The 19,618-nt window shown below is 46.6% G+C and overlaps 8 non-coding genes and 1 pseudogene across 8 annotated transcripts; all 9 read left to right on the top strand.

Moving 5' to 3' along the window:
• The first annotated feature begins 302 nt into the window (after positions 1–302).
• On the top strand, positions 303–420 carry LOC121312425. Its single transcript, XR_005949830.1, has one exon. It is a non-coding gene; the product is annotated as a U5 spliceosomal RNA (small nuclear RNA).
• Positions 421–5,978: 5,558 nt separating this feature from the next.
• On the top strand, positions 5,979–6,167 carry LOC121312428. The gene has a single exon (XR_005949832.1). It is a non-coding gene; the product is annotated as a U2 spliceosomal RNA (small nuclear RNA).
• A 419-nt stretch (positions 6,168–6,586) lies between these two features.
• Positions 6,587–6,704, top strand: LOC121312429. The gene has a single exon (XR_005949833.1). It is a non-coding gene; the product is annotated as a U5 spliceosomal RNA (small nuclear RNA).
• Positions 6,705–6,921: 217 nt separating this feature from the next.
• LOC121312426 lies at positions 6,922–7,114 on the top strand. The gene has a single exon (XR_005949831.1). It is a non-coding gene; the product is annotated as a U2 spliceosomal RNA (small nuclear RNA).
• A 428-nt stretch (positions 7,115–7,542) lies between these two features.
• LOC121312424 lies at positions 7,543–7,660 on the top strand. The gene has a single exon (XR_005949829.1). It is a non-coding gene; the product is annotated as a U5 spliceosomal RNA (small nuclear RNA).
• Positions 7,661–7,861: 201 nt separating this feature from the next.
• Positions 7,862–8,054, top strand: LOC121312421. Its single transcript, XR_005949826.1, has one exon. It is a non-coding gene; the product is annotated as a U2 spliceosomal RNA (small nuclear RNA).
• A 508-nt stretch (positions 8,055–8,562) lies between these two features.
• On the top strand, positions 8,563–8,680 carry LOC121312423. Its single transcript, XR_005949828.1, has one exon. It is a non-coding gene; the product is annotated as a U5 spliceosomal RNA (small nuclear RNA).
• Positions 8,681–13,720: 5,040 nt separating this feature from the next.
• On the top strand, positions 13,721–13,898 carry LOC121312427 (annotated as a pseudogene).
• A 426-nt stretch (positions 13,899–14,324) lies between these two features.
• Positions 14,325–14,442, top strand: LOC121312422. The gene has a single exon (XR_005949827.1). It is a non-coding gene; the product is annotated as a U5 spliceosomal RNA (small nuclear RNA).
• Positions 14,443–19,618: the final 5,176 nt, after the last annotated feature.

The following is a 19,618-nucleotide window of genomic DNA, read 5'->3' as shown; positions in this document are numbered from 1 at the left end:
CCCTCCCCACCTCCCCTTTCCTGGGACGCGCCGTTTTCCCGCTCTTTTTTTTTTTTTTTTTTTTTTTTTTTTTTTTTTTTTCATATTTCATATTCAGGCAGGCCTAACGCACGCAGCAGGCCAGTGTAGCAGCAGCAGCAGCAGCAGCAGCAAAGCGCCCTTTCGCCGGGGCGGAACGGCAGATGCGTTTTGGGAGGAGTTCCCTGTTTTTGTTTTGCGTGCGTGGCCTCGCTGCCGCTTGGCAGAGGGGAGGGCCTTTGGGCCTTTGGGCCGGCCGGAAGGGCTCGGCCACCAGCAAAGGCACGCTCCGGCTTCTCTACAGCTCGAATGAACCTTTCGCCTTTTACTAAAGATTTCCGTGGAGAGGAGCATTTACGAGTTCGATCCAATTTTTGGACAGCCCTTCCCCTCAGGGAGGGGCTCCACCTGGAGTTTAAAAGCAGAACGAGCACAGAAAGGGCGGTCGCCCCCGTTGGAGCCCGGCACCTTTCCTTCCTTCCTTCCTTCCTTCCTCCCTCCGCCCGCCCGCCCGAGAAGCAAGTACCACGACTGCTGCGGCGGGCGGCCGCGCCCGGGGCGTTTGGCCAAAACCATTGTGGGCATCGCTTCTCGGCCTCTTGGCTAAGATCTGGTTGTATGTGGCTTGTCCGCAGCAGCTGATTTGAGAAGAGATTGGTAAGGTAAGGTAAGGTAAGGTAAGGTAAGGTAAGGTAAGGTAAGGTAAGGTAACGGTGGCAATATTGTTTGCTGGTAGCTGTGGTCCTAGGGAGGAGAGAGTTGCCGGGGTCGTTTAGACGAGGAGTTCGTTGCTTTTTCAGGTAAGGGGGACCCTTTGAGGGCACCTTATCTGGACCTTTTTTGTTCTATTATATTTGTGTTTCTTTTTGGTTGTAAAGGGCAGATTAAGATGGCATTCCGGAATTTTTCCGAGCGTCGTTTTAATTGTTTGAGAATAGGAATCAAAGCCGAGTATATGGTTGGGGAGGAGAAAATAGATCTAAATCGGCTTGAGTTTTCCCGTCAAATCCTGCAGAAGGAATTAGGTTTTAAGCCTGAGGAGTTGAACTGCTTGATTTCTGTGGGGAAAGGCAATGAATGGGATGTTAGCTTTTGTACAAGAGAGGCTATGGAGAGGTGTCAGGGGCTGTTTGAACAGTCTCTCCAAAGTAACGTTCTGAAGAAATTTCAGCTCACAGTTCTGACGGACACATCAAAAAGGGTGGTGATAGTTAGAATGGGTTCAGAGATGGTGGAGGGTAAGGATGTATGCACATGGTTGTCAAGGTATTGTAGTTCAGTGGAGGAAGCAGTGAAAGTGATGGATAGTGATAAAATATGGACAGGAGCCTGGAGGGTGCGTGTAAGTTTGAAGAGGGATAGGTGGGGGTATGAAGGTTATGGGATTATACCGTCGGAGATCACCTTGGGGAATAACCGAGGGTATGTGCACTATTTTGGGCAGCCTAAGTTGTGTAGGAGGTGTGGGGCGATGGGTCACTTAGCAGCTGGGTGCACAAAAATTATTTGCTATGTTTGTAAAAAGGAGGGGCACGTGGCGAGTGAGTGTGAGATGCAAAGGTCGTGTAATTTGTGTGGGAGTAGAGAGCATTTCTTTAGTAATTGTCCCCGCTCCTTTGCAAATAGGACTAGGAGGAGGGAGGAGAGTGAGAGGGCAGAGAGGGAGGAGAGAGAAAGAGAGGAGAGGGAGGGGCGGAGGGAGAGAAGGAAGGAGGGGGAAGAGAGGGAGAGAGAGAGAGAGGGGAAGGGATCACTCTTTCCACTTCCGCACCCCCGTCAAGGAGAGTAGTGAGCAGGGGGGAGGGGAGGAATATATGGAGAGTTGTGAGCAGGGAGAGGGAGGGAGTAAGTATGAGGAGGGAGGGGGGATGGGGAGTAATCTAGCGGAGGAGGACCTTGCAGTTTCACAGTCAGAAGGGGAGAGTGAGGAGAGTGACACAGGGAGCGTGGTGGAGGTGCAGAATAGGAGGGGGGAGGAGGGGGGAGGGAGTCAGGAGGGGGAAGAGGTACAAGATTTCAGGGTCTCAGGGAAGGAGGGGGAAGGGAAGGGCGAGGTGATGTCTGAAGGAGGGGAGGAGGGTGATAGTGAGAGTGAGATGGATCAGGAGAAGGGTCCAAGTAAAAGGAAATCTGATGGGGATGGGGGTGTGAGAGTGGGGGGAAGGAGGAAAAAAAAACGAGGGTCCAGGAGAGCGGAGGAGGTTGGATCGTCACCTAGCTCTGTTGGGTCTTTGAGAGAAGAGTATGGGGGGCAGGGGAAAGCGGGGGAGGGTAGTAGTGATCCCTTCTTAGACGATACGGGGGTGAAAGTTTTTGCGGGTGGAGTGGGAGGTGACTCTTTAAGCCCATGATGGTTAGGTCATTAATAGTTTGTCTAAACGTTGTGATGGCGCTGTCCATAGCAACTATTAATGTGAGGAGTGTGAGGAGTAAGGTCAGGTGTAAAATGATTTTAGATTCCTTGGGTAGTTTAAAGGCGGATGTGTTGCTGTTGCAGGAGTGTGGACTCCCCTTTAGAGAAGCCTATAAGGAATTTGAGAGTATGTGGGTGTATGGTGCATCGGTGTGGTCAGGGGCAAATGATTGTAAGAATGCAGGTGTGGCTGTGTTATTCAAAAATAGGAATATAGAGATTAAAAGTAAAACTGTGGTTGAGTGTGGGAGAGCGGTGGTTGTGGATGTGGAGTGGATGGGGAAGGAGGTGAGGGTTATAAATGTGTATGCCTCACCAGATAAGCATGAAAGGGCTGAGTGTTTTGAGAAACTGAGGGTGTTTGTGAAAACATCAAAGATTGTGATTTGGGGAGGGGATTTCAATTGTGTGTTAAGTGAGAGTGATAGGAAGGGTGAGGTGGTGAAGCTGGATAAAACTTCTAAGATGTTGGGGAGCATTGTGCAGGACGCTCAATTGGTGGATGGGTTTAGGAGGTTGAATCCAGGGCTAGTGGGGTACACGTGGTCAGATGCAGCGGGTGTGAGGGCTTCCAGGATTGACTTTATTTTTTCTTCAAAGGATGTGGAGTGGGTGGCATGCGCGTGTGTGCCTGTGTTTTATTCTGACCACGTGATGATGTGTGCGGAGGTGAGATTGGAAGGGGTGTGTGTGGTGGGGAGAGGGGTGTGGAAATTGAATGTGAGTGTGTTAAAGAATAAGGGGGTGATGAGTGAATTTGAAAGGAGGTACAAGGGGTGGCAGTCATTGGAAGAAATGTTTGACTCAGTGGGTGAGTGGTGGGAGTGCATAAAAAATAAAATTAAAAAGTTTTTTGTGGGAGTGGGGGTGCGGATGGCGAGAATGGAGAGAGAGAAGGTGAGCCGGTTGCAAAGGAAGTTGAATAGGATGTATGAATTGGGGAGTATGGGGTGTGATGTGGCGTGTGATGTGTGTGAGATCAAGAGCAAATTAAAAGTGTTGCATGTTAACAAAACCAAGAGTGTGATTGTGGAGAGTAAGGTGCGGCATTTAGAGGAGAACGAGAAGTGCTCTAGGTACTTCTTTAAGAAAGTGATGAGTGGCAGTAAGGTGATGTATGGGTTGAGAGATGAGAGTGGGGTGGTGAGGAAGGAGACAGATGGCATGATAGATGTGGCTGAGAGGTTTTACACCAAGTTGTATGAAAGGAAGGTGATTGATGAGAGCATGGTGAGTGATATGTTGGAGGGGCTGGAGAAGAGGGTGTGTCAGGGTGAGGTATTGAATGGGGCGATCTCCCTGGAGGAAGCTGCTGCTGCTATGGAGTCATTCAGGGATGGGAAGACGCCTGGAGGGGACGGCCTGCCCAGAGAATTCTACAAGACCTGTTGGAACTTGGTTGGGCCGGACTTAACCAGGGTATTCAATGAGGCTTTACTGAAGGAGGAGATGCCAGCGTCCTTTAGGCAGGGGATTATAGTCCTGGTGTTCAAAAAGAACTGCAAAGAGGAGCTGGCGAACTGGAGACCTCTAACTCTTTTAAATGTGGATTATAAATGTTTTTCCAAGATTTTAACTTGCAGAATGAGGACGGTGATTGGCGAGGTAATCCATCCAGATCAGACCTGTGGCGTTCCAGGGCGGAAGATCACGGACAGCCTTATCTTACTGAGAGATGCTGTCCTTTTTGCACAGGACCGTAAGGTGCCGGTATGCCTTTTGAATTTGGACTTGGAGAAGGCATACGACAGGATCTCTCATGAGTTTATGCTCAAGGTTTTGATAAAAATGGGGTTTACGGATCAAATTGTTAAGTGGGTAAGTCTCCTCTATAGTAATATAGGGAGTAGAGTGAGTATCAATGGGAAGCTGTCCGGTCGTATTGATATCAAGTGTGGAGTAAGACAGGGCTGCCCGCTGTCCCCCCTGCTTTTTATCTGTTGTATGGAACCTTTGGCTCAGGTCCTCCGGAAAGACAAGGTGATCAGGGGGCTGGCGATCCCGGGGGGTGGAGGAGCTGAGGTAAAGTGTGTATTGTATATGGATGATGTGAATGTGTTGTGTGTGAGTGAGAGAGCAGTTAAACGGGCGTTGTGGCAGTGTGGGTGTTTTTGTGTGGCCTCCGGGTCCAAGCTGAATAAGGAGAAGTCGGAGTGCATGTTGTTTGGGGGATGGGAGGGTGTGCCTGATGTTGGGGTATGCGTGAGAACTGATTTTATCAAGGTTTTAGGAATAAGGATGGACGCCACAGGATCTGGTCTGAGCAATTGGGTGGAGGTCTCAAAGAAAGTGGGCCAGAAAATGGGACTTTGGACGCAGAGGAGCCTGACATTGGAGGGGAAGGTGCTCATCGTCAAGGCGGTCATCCTCCCCTTGCTTTTGTACGTCGGAGTGGTCTTCCCACCCCCTATGACTGTTATCACAGTTTTGAAAAGGCAGCTGTTTAGTTTTTTCTGGGGTGGTAAGTGGGAGCGCTTGAAGAGAGAGGTGGTGTGTAAAGGGGCATTAAAGGGGGGCAAGGGGCTCCCAGAATTAGAGTTGTTTTTATATGCTCACGCAGTCTGCAGGCACGTTCAATTGGTTTTAAGGGGGGAGTGTCAAGGGGCTTTGTTTGTGAGGTTTTTTATGGGGGCGTTTTTAAGGTTTCTAGGAATTTTAAAGATCCCCCTTACTGTCCCGGTTGTTTTTGATCCTCCCTTTGTGTACGCAGTGTTAAAAAAGTTTTTAAAGGTGAAGCTGATGGGCAAGGTAAATAAAGACGTGCTTTTAAATCCAAGGAAACTGCTTTCTTTTGTGCAGGAGAGTGTGACCACATGTCCCATAAAGAGGGTTGCAATAGGTGACCCGGAGAAGGCGTGGAGGAATGCTGCCCATCCTGCCTTGATGAACCAGCATAAAGACCTGGCCTGGCTGACCATGCATGAGGTGTTGCCAGTGAGAGCGGTGATGCATAACAGAGGGATGTGCAAGACCCCTAGATGTCCTTTTCAGGGCTGTGGGGCGGAAGAATCGGTGGGTCATCTGTTATGGGAGTGCGTGCCTGCCAGGCGCTTGTGGAGGAAGGCGTCCCCCCTGTTGGCTGTGTGGATGGGAAGCAACCTGTTGGAGGAACAGCTGGTCCTGTATGGACCAAAGAAGAAGGAGGAAGGCTCATGGCAGTTGTGGTGTGTGGTTAATTGTTTTAAGGAGGCCTTGTGGAAGGCAAGAAATATCCTTGTCTTAAAATATGAGACCTTGAACTGCCGTGAGACCTATGAGATTGGCCTGAGAGCCATACGGGACTATGTGTTGCGAGATGTCAACAGGAGGGGGCGTGAAGAAGCGGTGAGGATCTGGCGGTGGGAGAGGTGGCCGGGCTGTGCTGGTGTCAGGTTGGAGTGTCTGGGCTTGTCAAGGCAGGATGAGGACGTTATTTAAGGACATGCGCTCTCCTGTACAAAAGTGTTTAAAAGTACCTGTTAACTGATGGTGTTGTGTATTGTGTTAATTGTGTTTTGTGTTGTTTGTATTTTGTGTTCATTGTGTTAATTGTATTGTGTTGATTGTAATAATTATTAAAAAAAAAAAAAAAAAAAAAAAAATCTGTTCTTATCAGTTTAATATCTGATACGTCCCCCATAGGGGGACCGTCTATATTAAATGGATTTTTGGAAGCGGGAGATGGAAGCGGGGCTTGCTCCGTCCACTCCACGCATCGACCCGGTATTGCAGTACCTCCGGGAACGGTGCCCATTTCTCAGAAAGGTCAAAAAGAAAGAGAGAGAGAGAGAGAGAGAGAGAGAGAGAGAGAGAGAGAGAGAGAGAGAGAGAGAGAGAGAGAGAGAGAGAGAGAGAGAGAGAGAGGGGGGGGGGGAGGGGTGGGAGGGGAGGACCCTCGCGCCGTTTCCTGGGACGCGCCGTTTTTTTTTTTTTTTTTTTTTTTTTTTTTTTTTTTTTTTTTTTTCATATTTCATATTCAGGCAGGCCTAACACACGCAGCAGGCCAGTGTAGCAGCAGCAGCAGCAAAGCGCCCTTTCGCCGGGGCGGAACGGCAGATGCGTTTTGGGAGGAGTTCCCTGTTTTTGTTTTGCGTGCGTGGCCTCGCTGCCGCTTGGCAGAGGGGAGGGCCTTTGGGCCTTTGGGCCGGCCGGAAGGGCTCGGCCACCAGCAAAGGCACGCTCTGGCTTCTCTACAGCTCGAATAAACCTTTCGCCTTTTACTAAAGATTTCCGTGGAGAGGAGCATTTACGAGTTCGATCCAATTTTTGGACAGCCCTTCCCCTCAGGGAGGGGCTCCACCTGGAGTTTAAAAGCAGAACGAGCACAGAAAGGGCGGTCGCCCCCGTTGGAGCCCGGCACCTTTCCTTCCTTCCTTCCTTCCTCCCTTCCTTCCTTCCTTCCTTCCTTCCTTCCTTCCTTCCTTCCTCCCTCCGCCCGCCCGAGAAGCAAGTACCACGACTGCTGCGGCGGGCGGCCGCGCCCGGGGCGTTTGGCCAAAACCATTGTGGGCATCGCTTCTCGGCCTCTTGGCTCAGATCAAGTGTAGTATCTGTTCTTATCAGTTTAATATCTGATACGTCCCCCATAGGGGGACCGTCTATATTAAATGGATTTTTGGAAGCGGGAGATGGAAGCGGGGCTTGCTCCGTCCACTCCACGCATCGACCCGGTATTGCAGTACCTCCGGGAACGGTGCCCATTTCTCAGAAAGGTCAAAGAGAGAGAGAGAGAGAAGAGAGAGAGAGAGAGAGAGAGAGAGAGAGAGAGAGAGAGAGAGAGAGAGAGAGAGAGAGAGAGAGAGAGAGAGCCCCACCCTCCCTCCCTCCCTCCCCCCCACCCTCCCCTTTCCTGGGACGCGCCGTTTTCTTTCTTTTCGTTTTTTTTTTTTTTTTTTTTTTTTTTTTTTTTTTTTTTTTCATTTTTCATATTCAGGCAGGCCTAACACACGCAGCAGGCCAGTGTAGCAGCAGCAGCAGCAGCAAAGCGCCCTTTCGCCGGGGCGGAACGGCAGATGCGTTTTGGGAGGAGTTCCCTGTTTTTGTTTTGCGTGCGTGGCCTCGCTGCCGCTTGGCAGAGGGGAGGGCCTTTGGGCCTTTGGGCCGGCCGGAAGGGCTCGGCCACCAGCAAAGGCACGCTCCGGCTTCTCTACAGCTCGAATGAACCTTTCGCCTTTTACTAAAGATTTCCGTGGAGAGGAGCATTTACGAGTTCGATCCAATTTTTGGACAGCCCTTCCCCTCAGGGAGGGGCTCCACCTGGAGTTTAAAAGCAGAACGAGCACAGAAAGGGCGGTCGCCCCCGTTGGAGCCCGGCACCTTTCCTTCCTTCCTTCCTTCCTTCCTTCCTTCCTTCCTTCCTTCCTTCCTCCCTCCGCCCGCCCGAGAAGCAAGTACCACGACTGCTGCGGCGGGCGGCCGCGCCCGGGGCGTTTGGCCAAAACCATTGTGGGCATCGCTTCTCGGCCTCTTGGCTCAGATCAAGTGTAGTATCTGTTCTTATCAGTTTAATATCTGATACGTCCCCCATAGGGGGACCGTCTATATTAAATGGATTTTTGGAAGCGGGAGATGGAAGCGGGGCTTGCTCCGTCCACTCCACGCATCGACCCGGTATTGCAGTACCTCCGGGAACGGTGCACAGTTCTCAGAAAGGACAGAGAGAGAGAGAGAGTCTCTCTCCAGATTATTCACGTCTCTCCTAGCTCTCCTCTGACTTCTCTGCTCCTCTGCTCTCTCTAGAGGGAGAGGGAGAGAGAGAAGGGAGAGAGAGAGAGAGAGAGGAGAGAGAGAGAGAGAGAGAGAGAGAGAGAGAGAGAGAGAGAGAGAGAGCCCCACCCTCCCTCCCTCCCCCCCACCTCCCCTTTCCTGGGACGCGCCGTTTTCCCGCTCTTTTCGTTCTTTTTTTTTTTTTTTTTTTTTTTTTTTTTTCATTTTTCATTTCATTCAGGCAGGCCTAACACACGCAGCAGGCCAGTGTAGCAGCAGCAGCAGCAGCAGCAGCAAAGCGCCCTTTCGCCGGGGCGGAACGGCAGATGCGTTTTGGGAGGAGTTCCCTGTTTTTGTTTTGCGTGCGTGGCCTCGCTGCCGCTTGGCAGAGGGGAGGGCCTTTGGGCCTTTGGGCCGGCCGGAAGGGCTCGGCCACCAGCAAAGGCACGCTCCGGCTTCTCTACAGCTCGAATGAACCTTTCGCCTTTTACTAAAGATTTCCGTGGAGAGGAGCATTTACGAGTTCGATCCAATTTTTGGACAGCCCTTCCCCTCAGGGAGGGGCTCCACCTGGAGTTTAAAAGCAGAACGAGCACAGAAAGGGCGGTCGCCCCCGTTGGAGCCCGGCACCTTTCCTTCCTTCCTTCCTTCCTTCCTTCCTTCCTTCCTTCCTTCCTTCCTTCCTCCCTCCGCCCGCCCGAGAAGCAAGTACCACGACTGCTGCGGCGGGCGGCCGCGCCCGGGGCGTTTGGCCAAAACCATTGTGGGCATCGCTTCTCGGCCTCTTGGCTCTGATCAAGTGTATGTGGCCTGACCGCAGCTCTTGAGACGCCATCAGAATGGAGAATCTAGGATCACCGTCGACCCCCAGGGTGCGATTGAAGAACACTGTGCGTTTGGAGTTAGCAGAAGATGAGGAGCTACGCAGAAAAGTGGATTTAAAATTTCTTATGGAGAAGATCTTGATGGGAGAGCTCGGCATATTTCCACAGCAAATATTCTGTTTGCAGGAATTCTTGAAGACCAGGATATACGACATCACCTTGGTTTCGGAGTCTCTTTGTTACAACGTTTGGGAAATCTACAAAAAGAAGAGAAACCTTCCTTGTTTTTTTGGAATCAAAATGGAGATGCTGTACACCAGAGAGGTGAGAACACTAACTGTGCATATGTTCAACCCTTTTGTGCAAGAGAATGAAATAAAGACCTTTTTATTGCGCTACTGTGACCAAGTGCAAAATGGAGAGAAAATAAAGAATGAATATGATATCTGGAATGGAAAAAGGAGATATACAGTTACTTTTAAAAAGGACCCGGAAGGAATAGGAGGAGTCAGACACCCTCCAAGTAACTTTTCAATTGGGCCTAATAAAGGCTATCTTTTTTATCCAGGACAGCCACGTTATTGTAGAAAATGTGGCCAGTTTGGCCATGTTATGGTGGACTGCATGGAAGATCATTGCAGTAATTGTAATGGAAGTGGCCATAAGGCTAAAGACTGCACAAAAGCGAAGAGCTGTAACCTGTGTGGAGATCCTGGACACTTGTATAAATCCTGTCCTCAAAAGAGAAGAACATATGCAGAGGCAACAGTAGCTAGACCACCACCGGCAGAACAGCAGGAAGCAGAGGAGCAGTCAGTGACAGTAGATAAAAGGGCAGAGGATGCAAGCATGCAAGACCAGCAGAAGGAAGACCCAAGTCCCAAGAGCTCAGAGGAAGAGTCCAAAGAGGATTATGCAAAATGGATGGGGTTGGATGTTTCTGATGTCACTGATAGCGAAGGAGAGTCTTCGGCTGAGCTTTCTTCAGTAAAGGAGTGGGGTGAGGATGAGCATGAGATGGAGGAGGCCAGAGAGAATTCGGAAGGAATGGAATGGATGGAAGCAAGGAACAAGAGAAAAGCTTCAGGTGAGAAAAAAGAGGAAGAGCCGGAGGAGAAGAAAGGGCTAAAAGGGGTGGTCACAGCTGTAACCACTTATAATAGATTCGATCCATTGGTAAGCAGTATGAAGGAGCTGGAAGAAGGAGAAGACTACTCTGTGTGCGAAGCCAACACATCTGGGCAGAAAGGATATTTGAGTCCTGGAGGGGTTGAGACATTTGCTCACACAACAGGAATGTTGTTGAGAGCAGAGGGAAGCAAGAAACAACGTGAAGAGACAGGTGAGTGAGAGAATCGCTTCTTTAAAACTACCTAATGGCATTTAAAGTACTGACAATTAATGCAAGAGGCTTGAGGGACATTGGGAAAAGAAAAACCTTTTTGTTTTCATTGGCGACTGTGAACTTTGATGTAGCATTCCTCCAAGAATGCCATTTAAAAGATAATGGAGATATAAAGACGTTTTCAAAAGAATGGAAAGAAGGACCTTCATGTTGGAGCATTGGGCATGTGCACGCTGATGGGGTGGGGATACTATTTAAGGGAAGGGGTTTTGTTATTGAGAGCTCATGTTCTGTTAATCCTGGAAGAGTGTTGTGTGTGGATGTAAATTGGAACGGGGTGAGGTTTCGTTGTATAAATGTGTATGCACCTAGTAAGAGGGGGGCTAGATTGGAGTTTTTTAAGTGTTTGCCTTCACTTTTAAATACTAGTAGGGTGGTGGTGATGGGTGGAGACTTTAATGTGTCTTTAGATAAATTGGAGAGTGAGGAACAAGGTGCTAGGGATTTTTCGGCCACGTGGATTAAAAAAATGTGTACTGATTTTTCTTTTTATGACTCTTATAGAGAAATGAATAAACAGGATGGGGGGTTTACATGGAGGAACTCTAGAGGGGATCAATCAAGGATTGATTATTTTTTTCTACCAGTGGGGGTTACAATCCAAGATTTTAAAATTTTTCCATGTTGGGGCTCGGATCACGAAATGCTGGTAGTCAGTATAAAGGTGGAGGTTCCAGAGAGAGGGACGGGGTTTTGGAAACTTAATGTAAGAGTTCTGGAGGATGAGGAATTTCAGGCTAGGTTCCAGGAAATGTATAAAGGGTGGCAGAATTTAAAAAGGGGGTACAACTCTATGGTAGGGTGGTGGGAAGATGTAAAAAAGAAAGTTAATACATTTTGTCAGAAATATTGCAGGTGGCAGAGGAGGAGGGAGAGAGATAAAATAAATGGTTACAATTATAAATTACAAGGATTGTTCTCTAAAATGAATAATGGAGAAGAGATAGACTGGGGAGAGGTTAAGAGGTTAAAAGGAGCAATGGGGGATTATTTTGAGCAGAAAGCCCAGGAGTTTGCTTTCTTGGCTAAAATAAATGAGAAAGAAAGTGATGAAAAGGTAACCAAATTTTTTTTTCAATCAGTAAAGCAAAAACAAACTAAAAGTGTAGTAATTGGGCTTAAAACAGAAAAAGGGGTGGTTGGTGGGAAGGAGGAAATGTTAAGGCATGCCAGGCGGTTTTATCAGGATCTCTTTGCTGAAAGGGAAGTGTCTCAACAGGAGGTAGATGTGTTGTTGAGGAGTATTGAGAATAAATTAACTAGTGAAGAGCAGGATCAATTGGAGGAGGAGGTAACGGAGGCTGAGGCAAAGGCAGCACTAGATTCAATGAAAGGAAATAAAACGCCAGGGTGTGATGGGTTGCCCAAAGAATTCTTTGTGTGTTTTTGGGATTTGCTAAAGAAGGATTTGGTGGAGGTATATAGGGAGATTTTTGAAGAGGGAATAATGCCTGAGTCAATGAGGAAAGGGGTAATAAGCCTTATATTCAAGAAAGGGGATAGAACTGAGCTAGAGAACTGGAGGCCAATAACATTGCTCTCAGTGGATTATAAAATATTAAGTAAAATATTAACAAATAGGCTAAAAAGAGTAATGCCATCAATAGTGAATATAGACCAGACATGTGGAGTGAAGGGGAGGTCTAGTTGTCTAAATCTAATTTTAATAAGGGACATTTTGACTTGGGTTAAAGAACGAGACTTACCTCTATGCCTATTAAATTTAGATCAGGAGAAAGCATTTGATAGGGTGAATCACGCTTTTTTGTTAAATTTGTTGAAGAAATTTAATTTTGGGCCATTTTTTATAAAGTGGATCCAGATATTGTATAAAGAGGTGTTTAGTTTGGTAAATATAAATGGGTTTTTTTCTGAACCAGTTAGACAGTTTGGAGGGGTGAGGCAGGGTTGCCCTCTGTCTCCTTTGCTTTATGTAATTTTTATCGAACCTTTAGCGGAATTAATCAGAAAGGATAAAGACATTAAAGGGGTCCATATACCAGGAGGGGCGGGGGATACAGTCAAAATCACTCAATATGCAGATGACATGACATTATTTGTGTCAACAGATAAAGGATTGGACAGGATAGTAGAGCTGTTGCAGGGGTTCAGTCGTGCAACAGGATCAAAGATTAACATGGGGAAGTCATCGATAATGTATTGTGGAAGGTGGGCTGACAGGAATGATGTAAGACATGGCTTCACCTGGTGCAAAGATGGGATGAAAATTTTAGGTCTTAAGTTTTACAAAGAAGAATGTGCTAAAAGAAACTGGGTGGAGAAAATTGAGAGGGTTAAAACACAATTGGATATATGGAGGGTTAGGAGATTAACTATAACAGGGAAGGTGGTTGTTATCAAAGCAGATCTACTGCCAGGTTTGAATTATATGGCTTATATCTTTCCTATGCCGACAAAATGTAAATTATTACTGACAAAGGTGGTGTTTTCTTTTATATGGGGGGGTCGGTATGAATCGGTTAAAAGAGAACAGATGTATATGCCAGTACCACAAGGGGGCAGAGATGTTCCATGTATCCCATTAAAGTTAGAGGTTTTGTATGTCCACAATACTTGTAAAATGATTATTGAAGAGAAAGATCACAAAGCTTGTTTTTTTATAAAGTTTTGGTTTTCCTTTGTGTTAAGATCCATAGTAAATATTAGGAATGTCGTACCCAGGGCAGATAAGAGGCCGTGGCATTATGAAAGAGCTGCTCTGTTTTTAAAAACACATCCAGAAATTCTGAAAAAGGAAGTGGTGTTAAATCATAAAGGGATGTACACATGTCTTAGGGATAAAATGATAAACAAAAGGGCAGAGGTACAGGTAAATAGTGAAATCAATTGGAAACAGCTACAACCAAAGTATTTGGATAATTCAACAAAGGATTTAAATTGGTTGGCGGCATTGAATAGATTACCTGTAAAAGATACATTATACAGACATGGGTGTGCGAGGGATTCATTGTGTCCAAGGAAATGTGGGGTAGGAGAAACGGTGAGGCACGCGTTATGGAGCTGCCAGGTTGTGACTAAGTTCTGGAGGCGGGTGAGGATGAGGATTATGAAAGGAGTCATTGAGGATAATGTCTTGTCATCTGATTGCATTCTGTATGGTGGAGGTTTGAATAAATTGAAACAGAGAGAATATGAGGTGGTGTGGACCATAGTTAGTATGGGAAAAGAATATGTATGGAATACAAGATGCAAACAAATCAGGAAGATCAAGGATGTTTTGACAGCTAAAGAGATGTATTATGCATTTGTGGCACAAATTAAAGGTATGCTTAGAATGTATGGGTTTGTGCATGGGGAAAAGAAATGTAAAGAAACATGGGGATCAGTGATGAAAAATGTCATGTAAACCACTGAATAAAATTTAATATCAAAAATCATCTGTTCTTATCAGTTTAATATCTGATACGTCCCCCATAGGGGGACCGTCTATATTAAATTGATTTTTGGAAGCGGGAGATGGAAGCGGGGCTTGCTCCGTCCACTCCACGCATCGACCCGGTATTGCAGTACCTCCGGGAACGGTGCCCATTTCTCAGAAAGGTCAAAAGAGAGAGAGAGAGAGAGAGAGAGAGAGAGAGAGAGAGAGAGAGAGAGAGAGAGAGAGAGAGAGAGAGAGAGAGCCCCCACTCCTCGAGGAGGGGGGAGAGATGGGGGGTTGAGGGGAAAGGACCCTGCGCGGCCCCCCCGCGCCGTTTCCCCGCTCTTTTCGTTCTTTTTTTTTTTTTTTTTTTTTTTTTTTTTTTTTCATATTTCATATTCAGGCAGGCCTAACACACGCAGCAGGCCAGTGTAGCAGCAGCAGCAGCAGCAGCAGCAAAGCGCCCTTTCGCCGGGGCGGAACGGCAGATGCGTTTTGGGAAGAGTTCCCTTTTTTTGTTTTGCGTGCGTGGCCTTGCTGCCGCTTGGTAGAGGGGAGTGCCTTTGGGCCGGCCGGAAGGGCTCGGCCACCAGCAAAGGCACGCTCCGGCTTCTCTACAGCTCGAATAAACCTTTCGCCTTTTACTAAAGATTTCCGTGGAGAGGAGCATTTACGAGTTCGATCCAATTTTTGGACAGCCCTTCCCCTCAGGGAGGGGCTCCACCTGGAGTTTAAAAGCAGAACGAGCACAGAAAGGGCGGTCGCCCCCGTTGGAGCCCGGCACCTTTCCTCCTTCCTTCCTCCTTCCTTCCTTCCTTCCTTCCTTCCTCCCTCCCTCCGCCCGCCCGAGAAGCAAGTACCACGACTGCTGCGGCGGGCGGCCGCGCCCGGGGCGTTTGGCCAAAACCATTGTGGGCATCGCTTCTCGGCCTCTTGGCTCGATCAAGGGTTGCGATCGGTGGTGTATTGCGGATAGTGCAATTGTAGATTGTCTTGCTAAGTAATTTTTTTTTCTTCTTTTTGTTGTGCAGGTGCCCCGGAGGTGTTTTCTTTTCTTGGAGGGAAAGGTCAAGAAGGAGCAGAGCAGGAGGCTGTTTTTTTTCTACGGGGGTAGGGCCCTTTGGGGCTGGCTTCCTTCTTTTTTCTTTTTTGGTGGTTTTTATTTAGACTAGAATGTCTTTTTCTAAGTTTGGAGTGAGGCGGCACTGTTGTGTGCGCTTTAGTTTAAAACAGTGTTTTAGAGAGGGAAATGGGAAGACTGAACTGACAAGGTTTGAGTTTAGTAAAAATGTGTTGCAAAGGACTCTGGGATTTAGTGCAGGTGAGATTTTTTGTCTCATTCCTTTGACTAATGGCTTTTCTTGGGATGTTAGTTTTGTAAATGATACAAGCTTTAGGAAATTTTGGAGAGTAAGGGATGAATTGGGGTCTAATGAGGTGTTGGAGAAATTTGAAGTTGAAGCTTTAACAGATAACTCTGTGAAAACAGTGATTGTTAGAATGTTCAATGAAACCGTATCCGAACAAGATGTGAATACCTGGATAGCAAGGTATTGCGTGGTTAAAAGGAGTGCTGTGAGAGTGCTGGACTCAGATCAGATTTGGAATGGTTCATGGAGGATTCTGGTAAAGCTTTATGATAGTGCTACAGGGTATGGTGGGTTTAGACACATCCCGTCGGATATAACCTTGGGACCAAATAGAGGGTTTGTGTTTTATCAGGGCCAACCAAAGTTGTGCAGGAAGTGTGGTGAGATGGGGCACCTGGCAGTGGTTTGCAAGAAAGAAATTTGTGGAGTTTGTAAGGAGGTGGGACACTCTTCAATGGATTGTGTAAGCGAGAGAAGATGTAATCTGTGTGGAGAGGAGGGTCATTTGTTTAGAGACTGCCCACAATCCTTTGCAAACAGGACGAGAGCAGGGAGGGTTCAGGATATGACTGGTGTGGGAACTAAGAACACTGTAAATGTGGATGTGGATGCAGAGGTGGAAAGGAATGACCAAATTGTCGTAAACCTGAATGTGGATTTGTCTAGTGATTTAGCCGTATCGCCATTTTCTACAGAGAGTGTTGAGTTAGAGGAAGAGGCCTTTGAGGGTGCCGGTGTGCTGAGTTGTTCGGAGGTGATTGGAGGAGAGGGAGAGGGCGTGTCTGAGAGTCAAGGGGTTGTGCCTGAAACACCGATGAGTGAAGAAGAGGGGGGTGAAGTAAGGGGGGACCTTGTGGTTGGTGGAGAGATGAGTGGGAATGAGTTTGGAGAAGAGAAAGGTGGGATGGGTGGAGTGAAGGAGGCTGGGAATAAGCCTGGTGTGAGTGTTGGGGAAGGATCAAAAGAAGACAAGACTGCAAAGGAGACTGAGAATGTGAATAATAATGAAGCTGTACAAAGAGGGAGGAGTGCTACAGTGGGTGAGAGGGAGAGGGGGAATAGGAGTGAGTCTGGTGGGAGAGGGGGGAGTGTTGGAAGGGGGGAAGCTGGTGTTAGTTATATCAGGAGTCGACAGAGAAGTGCTAGTGTGATTGAGGTTATGGATGTGGAAAAGGCAACTGACAAAAGGAAAATAGAGAAGTGGGAGTTGGCACAAAGCCAAAAAAACAAAGAAGACGAAAAATAAGGATGAGAGTAGTGAGTCTGAGCAGGATGAGGAGCGGGAAAGGGGAGAAAGGAGTGGTGCTTCTTTCTTGCTCCCTGGTTTTTCTCCGAGCAGTGAGATAGGATCCCCTATTTTTGATGGGGGAGCGAGAGATTTTGGGAGTGAAAGTGTGTATGAGAATGTGGATGATTTTGTTGAGGCAATGAGTATGAGTAAAAGCAAGTAGTTTTTTGTTTGATATGGCAGTACAAATCTTTCTCTTTCTTGATGCTGCTGATAACAACTTTAAACGTGAGAAGTGTGAAGAGTGAAGGAAGATGCAAAACGGTTTTACATTTCCTTGGAACAGTCAATACTGATGTTGTGTTTTTGCAAGAATGTGGATTATCCTTCCAAGATAACTATGTGGGTATGGAGAGAATGTGGGTACATGGCGAGTCTGTCTGGTCAGGAGGGAATGGCTGTAAAGCAGCTGGAGTAGGGATTCTTTTCAAAAACAGGAATTTTGTGATGGAGAGTAAGGAAGTGATAGAATGTGGGAGAATGCTGGTTGTGGATGTGAAGTACCTGGGGAAAGCATTGCGTTTTATTAATGTGTATGCATCCCCAGATAAGGAAGAAAGATTTGAACTGTTTAAGAAAATAAGGAAGCTTTTAGATACAACACGTGTGTGTATTTTGGCCGGGGACTTTAACACAGTGTTAAAGGCATCGGATAGAAGGACGAACCCTGAGGGAGTTAAACTAGATAAAACATCAATAGTTTTGAATGAACTCGTGACAGATTTTAGGCTTCTAGATGTCTTGAAAGCTGTGAAACCCGGTGAGAATGTGTACACATGGGTGAGTGATGATGGAACAAAAGCTTCTAGAATAGACTTTATTTTTTCTTCAAACAGTGTGCGGTGGGATAAGTGTGATGTAGTGCCTGCGTTCTTTACTGACCATTGTATGGTGACTGCTAGGATGGGAATGGAGGGGGTGTGTGAGGTGGGGAAGGGAGTATGGAAGCTGAATGTGGAGCTGTTAGAGGATGAAAGGTTGGGGAGAAAGTTTAAACGTAGGTATGAAGAGTGGCAGACTGTGAAGGATATGTATGGGTCAGTAAGTGAATGGTGGGAGTGTGTGAAAGAGAGAATCAAAAAGTTCTTTGTGACAGAAGGTAAAATCAGGGCAGCCAAAGGAAGGAAGAGAATAAATGGGTTGCAATGTAGACTGGAACATCTGGTCAAATTGCAAAGGCAGGGGTTTCCAGTGAACGATGACATAAAGGAAATAAAAAGCAAATTGAAAGAGTTGTTTGAGAAGCGGTGCAAAGCCGTGATGTTTAGAAGTAAAGTGCAATATATTGAAGAAAATGAGAAATGTACCAGGTTTTTTTATAAAAAGATTGTGGACAAGAAAAAGGCAATGACTGGCCTGAAAGACGAAGATGGCAGTATTAAAAAAGACACCAAAGGAATGATGGAGGTGGTGGAGGATTTTTATAGTGCTCTATATAGGGAGAAAAATATTGAAGGGAATGTGATGGATGAATTTTTGGAGGAGTTGGACTGTGTGGTGGATGGAGGGGAAAGTTTGGAAAAACCTTTAGATCTGAAGGAAGTGACAGAGGCAATGAAGTCCTTTAAATTGGGGAAAGCGCCTGGTAGAGATGGCTTGCCAAGGGAGTTTTACTCCAAATTTTGGGAAATAGTAGGTCCTGATATTCTAATGGTTTACAATGAAGTTATAGCTGTGGGGGAAATGCCGCCCTCTTTTAGGGAGGGGATCATTACCCTTATTTTCAAAAAGAACAGCAGGGAGGAGTTGAAAAATTGGAGACCAATAAGTCTATTAAATGTCGATTATAAGTGCTTGGCAAAGATTTTAACATCAAGGATGAAAACGGTGATTGACAGTGTAATCCACCTGGACCAGACCTGTGCTGTACCAGGGCGGAGGATAACGGACAGCCTCATTTTGTTAAGAGATTCTGTGTTTTATGCCCGTGATAGAAATTATCCTTTGTGTGTTTTGAATCTGGACCTGGAGAAAGCCTACGACAGAGTCTCGCACAAGTTTATGTTAAGGGTGTTAGGCAAAATGGGGTTTCCGGCGAGTGTAGTGAAATGGGTGGGTTTGCTGTACAAGAACATACAGAGTAGAGTCTTAGTTAATGGGGTCCTCTCAAAAGTTGTCCCAATTAAATGTGGTGTGCGGCAAGGCTGCCCTTTATCACCGATTCTGTTTATCTGCTGTTTGGAACCTTTGGTCAATGTTTTAAGAAAAGATCAAAGTGTCAAAGGAATGTCTGTACCAGGGGGTGGTGGGAGAATGGTAAAAATTCTGGCATACATGGATGATGTAACTGTCTTATGTAGCGACAGAAGGTCAATTAGAAGGACCCTTTGGCACACAGAAAGATATGGTCTAGCATCAGGGGCAAAGCTGAACAAAGAAAAATCTGAGTGTATGTTTTATGGTAATTGGCCAGAGGCTCCAGACAGTGATGTATGTGTTAAAACTGATTCTATCAAGGTTTTAGGTTTGAAGTTTGATAGCACAGGATCTGGTCAGCTGAACTGGGTGGATGTAGGGGCGAGAGTGTCACAGAAGCTAGGATTATGGTCGCTTAGAAATCTGACAATGGAAGGAAAGGTTCTGGTCTTAAAATCTACAATTTTGCCCATGCTGTTTTACATCGCGGTTGTGTTCCCTCCAACAACACATGTCTTGAAGATTTTGAATAGGACTTTGTTTTGTTTCTTTTGGGGGTCAAAGAGTGAGAAAGTAAGGAGAAATGTTGTGGTTAAAAATGCCCTTTTAGGAGGCAAACAGTTTCCAGATATAAATTTGGTTCTAATTGCAAAGTATGTCGTTTTACACGTGCATATGTGTTTGCTTGGAAAATGTACAGCTGCTTTGTTTTTGAGGTTCTATATGGGAGCAATGTTAAGGTCCTTTAAAATGTATAATGTTCCGTTAACAGTACCAACAGTTTGGGAAATGCCTTTCAACTTCTCACTGATTAAAGATTTTATTGTTAAGAATGAATTAAAGAATATAGAGAAAGAGTACTGGGAGGACTATAGGAAGGTGGTCAGACTTGTTCAGAGCAAGGATACTATCTGTCCTGTCAGGTGGTACACCGCAGATCAGGTGGAAAGGATTTGGATAGAGGTTGCCCATCCAAGGCTCTTGACTATACATAGGGACTTGGCCTGGCTGATAGCCCATGAGGCCTTGCCAGTCAGACAAATGATGCACAGACGGCAAATGGCGAAGACTCCTAGATGCCCTCGTCAGGGTTGTGGAGC

The sequence above is a fragment of the Polyodon spathula genome, unplaced genomic scaffold (assembly GCF_017654505.1).
Source record: "Polyodon spathula isolate WHYD16114869_AA unplaced genomic scaffold, ASM1765450v1 scaffolds_3866, whole genome shotgun sequence".
Lineage (NCBI taxonomy): Eukaryota > Metazoa > Chordata > Actinopteri > Acipenseriformes > Polyodontidae > Polyodon > Polyodon spathula.
The sequence above is the reverse complement of the archived record's forward strand: the minus strand, read 5'-3'. Positions and strand labels throughout refer to the sequence as shown.